The sequence below is a fragment of the Nerophis ophidion genome, linkage group LG21, assembly GCF_033978795.1.
Source record: "Nerophis ophidion isolate RoL-2023_Sa linkage group LG21, RoL_Noph_v1.0, whole genome shotgun sequence".
NCBI classification, from domain to species: domain Eukaryota; kingdom Metazoa; phylum Chordata; class Actinopteri; order Syngnathiformes; family Syngnathidae; genus Nerophis; species Nerophis ophidion.
The window spans coordinates 14,471,839-14,479,338 of record NC_084631.1 but is presented as its reverse complement, the minus strand read 5'-3'; the positions used below and the strand labels follow the sequence as shown (position 1 = coordinate 14,479,338).

The following is a 7,500-nucleotide window of genomic DNA, read 5'->3' as shown; positions in this document are numbered from 1 at the left end:
TTAAGAATATATTTTTGGATAAAAAAGAACAAACTATTTTTGATTTTGTTAAAATTGCTACAGTTGCTTTTATACATTTTTGGTTTTTCTTCTTAAGTATTGTTCTTGTTTGTCTTTTTAATTGCTTTGTAAATGTATATCCCAAGTGTTGCAAAGCTGGGATTTGGACGAAGTTGGTTCATTATTTTTGACAATTGATTAAAAAAAAAAAAAAAAAAAAAAAAAAATCTTTGCAAATTATTTAAAAAAAATAAATTCATTTTTGGATTAAAAAAAAACTACTTTTTTGATTTTATTCTAAAAAAAAAAAATAAAAATAAAAAATAAAAAAATGTTTTGCACATAATTTTTTTAGGAATATATTTTTGGATTTAAAAAAACAACAACATTTTTTTATTTTATTAAACTTGCTACTGTTGCTTTTATACATTTTTGGTTTTCCTTTTTAAGTATTGTTCTTGTTTGTCTTTTTAATTGCTCTGTAAATGTATATACCAAGTGTTGTAAAGCTGGGATTTGGTCGGTGTTCGTTTATTATTTTTGAAAATCTATTAAAAAAAAAAAAACTAAACATATTTTTTTGCACATTATTTAAAAAAAACAATTATTTTTGATTTCATTAAAAGAAAAAAAACAAAAAAAAACCCAAAACTTATTTTTTTGCACCTATTTTTTTTTAGGGATCTATTTTTGCATTAAAAAATGTTTTATTTTTGATTTTATTAAAATTGCTACTGTTTCTTTTATACATTTTTGGTTTTCCTTTTTAAGTATTGTTCTTGTTTGTCTTTTTAATTGCTTTGTAAATGTATATCCCAAGTGTTGTAAAGCTGGGATTTGGTCAGAGTTGGTTCATTATTTTTGAGAATCGATTAAAAGAAATAAAAAAAAACCTCAAAACTTATTTTTTCGGATATTATAAAAAAAATAATCTATTTTTGGATTAAAAAAACAACAACTTTTTTTTAATTTTATTAAAACTGCTACTGTTGCTTTTATACATTTTTGATTTTCCCTTTTAAGTATTTTTCTTGTTTGTATTTATAATTGCTTTGTAAATGTATATCCCAATTGTTGTAAAGCTGGGATTTGGTCGGAGTTGGTTCATTATTTTTGAGAATTGATTAAAAAATAAAAAATAAATGAATAAATAAAAAAACTTATTTTTTTTGCACATTATCTAAAAAAATAAATAAATGTTTTGATTTAAGAAAAAACAACAACAAAAAACAAACATTTTTGGACTCGATTAAAACTGCTACTGTTGCTTTTATACATTTTTGGTTTTCCTTTTTAAGTTCTGTAATTGTATGTCTTTTTTCTTTTTAATTGCTTTGTAAATGTATATCCCAAGTGTTGCAAAGCTGTGATTTGGTCGGATTTGTTATATTTTCTTTTTATTTAATCGATTAACATTCTCTGATTGTTGGAAATACCATTTTAAAAGTAAATTTGTTCAGGCCAAAAGGAGGAGCGTTATAACCTGTTTTGAAAAAGATTTATGATCAATTACATATCAAATTATATATTACAAAAATCGTGTTGAATCGAGAACTGTTTCTGAATCAATTTGTCACCACGAGAATCGGAATGTAATCAAATTATGACGTGGCCAAAAATTCCCACCTCTAACAGTTACTGTAGAGACTTTGTTCATGTACTCAAGAATTAGTCAAAAAACATGTTGATCCATAAATTAATCACTATGGCACCTGTCTTTTATCTCTTAACCATTGTTGGGCCCCGAGCGCTTTCGAGAGGGCTGCCAAAAATATAACTGTATTTCTCCGCTGCGGTACTCAGTTGTAATACACTTTTCCACCACCTGTGGCTGTAATAACAAATCCAACAAACAGAAGAAATCTGGATCTTAAGTCATAGAGAAGTTTCTTAAGCGCAAAAATTAGGACTAATGTGGTGAAGCTGTATTTTCATTTGCATTTTAATTTTATTGACAATTTAACATACATCAATATTTATTATTAATTTATGTTGAATAAACTTATTTTAGAATAGTGCAATTATATGTAAGTCCCTCCTTGATAATATTCTTTGGGATTAACACATGCTTTCATATCATTTGATAATCCAATCCAATCCAATCCACTTTATCTATATAAGGTCTATCCTGTTAAACTGCAAGTAGTTTTGATATAATTATCGAGAATGAATAAAATCAAAAGGAAGATGTCTAATTCAGTTTAAATATTTTCCCTCTGGAGTGGAAAACTTGGGCCCCCAGGGTCAAAAAAGTTACAAACCCCTGCTTTATATCATATAACACAACTTCGTCTTGTCTTTAAACTTCTTTCTTTTGGCATTTCCAAGTAAAAAAACACTATAGTCAACAAATAACAAAAAGGTGCCCTGTTACAGATAAGTGAGATTTAATGATGTTCTGTCTATTTATCAGCGCCAAACTGCAAAAATCTATCAACTCCCTCACTTGTTTGCTACACTTTTGGAATAAAAAAAGGTTGCTTTTGATGTTGTGGTCTTTCATGAAGGCATCGTGAAAGAAACGTCTCCTTCCTCACAGGCATGATAGCTCCTCTGACCCGCCTCTAGCGAGACGAGCCCACCTTGTACATGTGAAAGACAGTTTGTGTCAGAATAGATTGAATACAGTATATATATATATATATATATATATATATATATATATATATATATATATATATATATATATATATATATATATATATATATATATATATATATATATATATATATATATATATATATATATATATATATATAAACAGAATACAAGGATTATATTCATTTTGAATGGACTGCAAATACAAGATACTTGACGTTCGAACTGGTAATCTTTTTTATATATACATGGGTATACATACAGAGGTGGGTAGAGTAGCCAGAAATTGTACTCAAGTAAGAGTACTGTTACTTTTACTCAAGTAAAAGTTAGGAGTAGTCACCAAAATATTTACTTCAGTAAAAGTAAAAAGTATGTTGTGAAAAAACTACTCAAGTACTGAGTAACTGATGAGTAACCTGTTCGTTTAATGATTAGGGCAACAAATAATGCACAAAAACATAAAAATAGCAATGAGCAAATTCATAGCCAGGAATACCTCTTAAGCAACTAAAACAATAATATATATTAAATAATAAAACAATTAAAATAAAAAAATAAGGCAAATTGATTCACAAAAACTTAGCAGCACCATAGGCTCAGTAGGCATTGATTGATTGATTGATTGATTGATTGAAACTTGTATTAGTAGATTGCACAGGACAGTACATAATCCATACAATTGACCACTAAATGGTAACACCCCAATAAGTTGTTCAACGTTAATCAATTACTTAATAAATGACCAAGTTGAGGTGATTTACCTCATATATACATATACACACACACACACACACACACACACACACACACACACACACACACACATATATATATATATATATATATATATATATATATATATACATACATACACACATATCAGATTTATATATATATATATATATATATACACACATTTTATATACAGTACATCATTTATATTTATTTATTTTTGCAGTTTTTGTTGACATGTTAAAGGTGTTTTAATGAATATACATGCATGTTTAACATATAGATTCCTATCTTTCATGAAGACAAGAATATAAGTTGGTGTATTACCTGATTCTGATGACTTGCATTGATTGGAATCAGACAGTCGTGATGATAAAATCCACGTTTTCAAATGGAGGAGAAAAAAAAGTTCCTCCTTTCTGTCTAATACCACATGAAAGTCGTTGGTTTTGGCATCTTATTTGTCCAGCTTCCATATTCGTTTTTATACGCTTTACAAGATATACATTGGCGGCAAACTCCGTAGTTTGCTAGCTTGTTTGCACTGGCTTTCGGAGACTCTTATTTTGTTAGCGCAGGCGCGATGGAGCGGCACATTTATTGTGAAGACAGGAACTGTGCCTTTAGGCTTTTGACGGGAAGTACGGTTGAGATAAAAAGTGTCCTTTTTTCCTTTACACTTTTTATTGATTGATTGAAACTTTGATTAGTAGATTGCACAGTACAGTACGTATTCCGTACAATTGACCACTAAATGGTAACACCCCAATAAGTTTTTCAACGTTTTTAAGGCGGATTCGACGTGTGACGGTCACATGACCACCTGGCTCTGTTTGATTGGTCCAACGTCACCAGTGACTGCATGTGATTGGTGTAACGCAGGCAGGCGTAGATCCTACTTTGAATTTCTGTCTGACAAAATCAAAACAAAAAAACGTGCATTAACAGATTGATTAAAAAAAAGTAGCGAGCTGAATGTAGATAAATGGAGTGGAGTAAAAGTAGCGTTTCTTCTCTATAAATATACTCAAGTAATAGTAAAAGTATGTTGCATAAAAACTACTCTTAGAAGTACAATTCATCCCAAAAGTTACTCAAGTAGATGTAACGGAATAAATGTAGCGCGTTACTACCCACCTCTGTGTATATATATATATATATATATATATATATATATGTATATATATATATATATATATATATATATATATATATATATATATATATATATATATATATATATATATTAGGGGTGTAACGGTACACAACAATTTTGGTTTGGTATATACTTTGGTTCAGAGGTCATGGTTTGGTTCATTTTCGGTACAGTAAGTAAACAACAAAATATAAATTTTTTGATTATTTATTTAACAAATTTGCTAAATCTTCCATCAAAAATATATTTTTTAGTGGAATATTTGATGTGAAGTAATCAGAAACTTGGATAGGTCAATAGTTCATAATAACATTGATTTTGATTCAATATTATGTTTTGAGCAATGACAGTTTGAAAGAAAAAAACAGCTTTGTTTTATTAGTCAACGTTGCAACTTTTTCTAAATTACATTTAGCCTTTAAGATTTTTAATTTCACTTTTGTTTATGTTTTTTTTTTTATTTTAATAGTATTTTTAGAATGTGCCGTGGGCCTTTAAAACATTAGCTGTGGGCCGCAAATGGCCTCCGGGGCACACTTTTGACACCCCTGCTATAGATAATAAAAAATAAAACCTGATAAATCTATGGTTAAAAAGCAGAGCCTGGCGACGCATGCGCGTTTATCATAACTCTCTCGCTCTCTCTGCCTCTGCCCCTCCTTCACCAATGTTGCTGCGCGCACCACATTTTGTTTTGTTTTTAACCCGTTCTTAACCCTGAACGTACATTGAAAATACACACAACTCTAACTTAAACTGCCGGACATTTGAGGCATTTAATAAAACTCCACCTGGACAGCTCCGCAAAGAGGACATATCCCGTGAAAAGAGGAGGTGTGGTCAGTCTATCGTAGCCCAGTCATTGCTAGCATGCCGTGTGTTGTTGTTTTTTGATTGATTGAAACTTTTATCAGTAGATTGCACAGTACAGTACATATTCAGTACAATTGACCACTAAATGGTAACAACCGGATAAAAATTTCAACTTGTTTAAGTCGGGGTCCCCGTAAATTAGTTCATGGTGCCTTGGTGTGCATTGTTTACACAACGTGCAGTGGGCTATTTAATATGTCTGTGTCGTTTGGTACACCTCCGAACCGAACCAAAACCTCCGTACTGAAACGGTTTAATACAAATACACGTACCGTTACATATATACAGTGGGGCAAAAAAGTATTTAGTCAGCCACCGATTGTGCAAGTTCTCCCACTTGAAATGATGACAGAGGTCTGTAATTTTCATCATAGGTACACTTCAACTGTGAGAAACAGAATGTGAAAAAAAATCTAGGAATTCACATTGTAGGAATTTTAAAGGATTTATTTGTAAATTATGGTGGAAAATAAGTATTTGGTCAACCATTCAAAGCTCTCACTGATGGAAGGAGGTTTTGGCTCAAAATCTCACGATACATGGCCCCATTCATTCTTTCCTTAACACGGATCAGTCGTCCTGTCCCCTCAGCAGAAAAACAGCCCCTAAGCATGATGTTTCCACCCCCATGCTTCACAGTAGGATTGGTGTTCTTGGGATAGAACTCAGTATTCTTCTTCCTCCAAACACGACGAGTTGAGTTTATCCCAAAAAGCTGTATTTTGGTTTCATCTGACCACATGACATTTTCCCAATCCTCTGCTGTATCATCCATGTATCCATTTTGGTATAAACTCAACTCGTCGTGTTTGGAGGAAGAAGAATACTTAGTTGCATCCCAAGAACACCATAACTACTGTGAAGCATATATATATATATATATATATATATATATATATATATATATATATATATATATATACTAGGGGTGGGCAAGATGGCGACGCCCGGACGGGCTTCGGCGTCGGGGGGCTCTTGGTAAAGATGGAACATTTGGCAAATATACCGGACAATTCTGCAAATTTCGTGCTTGCTAGACCGGCTAGCTAGCATGGGAATACTTTGCCGGCTACATCCAGCGGCCTGTGAAGCAGCGGAGTATATGTGTTGTCTGTCTATTTATGAATAATGCAGACGAGGAGTGTTGGCTGAGTTCTTAACGTTTCCTTTTAGAGCGTGCATATCACAACATACAAGATGCCGTCATGGCGACACACAACCTGTACCGGGCTACCGCGCATGCTCGTCACTCCTGTTGCATGCTGGGTAGGGTAGTTCTTTTTTTCCCTGGCTCATAACATCACAATATAGTACCATGTATATGCGTTCAGTTTATCAAAGCACCAAGCAAACAATCGGAAAATTCCCATCATATCAATTCCTAGATATGGTCATAATTATTTTAAGTGCACTACGCAGAATAAACACAACATTATTAATATTGCTACTACGGATAATTTGATCAAAAATTCCCTAAAACAGCCCACTACCTATAATATAGGTTTTTTAAAGATAAGATCCCTGATAAAAAAAAATTTCTGCTGTTACCTCAGAAATTGCCTGTTCAGATGTTATGATTGTGGCTCAGAGATTTGTATGTAGATTATATTTATTTTCCATAACAAACAGGATAACTTAAATACTCTGGCAGTGGCAATAAGCTTAAATGTTTGTATTTACATTTTTTGAGTTGATTTTCATAAAATATACTATTTAACTGCTACTGTTTAACAAGGACTGATTTAAATTGTGTTTGCACAACAAATGTTTTGGCGCTTTTGTTCACGTGGGAGAATATTCCAATAAAGGTGCACTACACAATTCATTATTGGGCTTTGCGTATACAATGCAGTTAATCGCGATTAATCGGAGAAATAGTGCGATTAACTTTGATTAAAAATTTTAATCGTTGCCCAGCCCTAATATATACACATATATACATACATACACACATATATACATACTGTACATACATACACACACACACATATACATATATATATATATATATATATATATATATATATATATATATATATATATATATATATACACACACACATATATACATACATATATACACATGGATATATGTGTATATATATCCCACAGCTAAAAGACACCGAGAGTAACAGAC

The 7,500-nt window shown here is 31.5% G+C and overlaps 1 protein-coding gene across 1 annotated transcript in view; it reads right to left on the bottom strand.

Moving 5' to 3' along the window:
• The window catches only part of si:dkey-246i14.3 (ephrin A4), a 125,305-nt gene that overhangs the window by 19,813 nt on the left and 97,992 nt on the right, over positions 1-7,500 (bottom strand). The window lies entirely within an intron of this gene.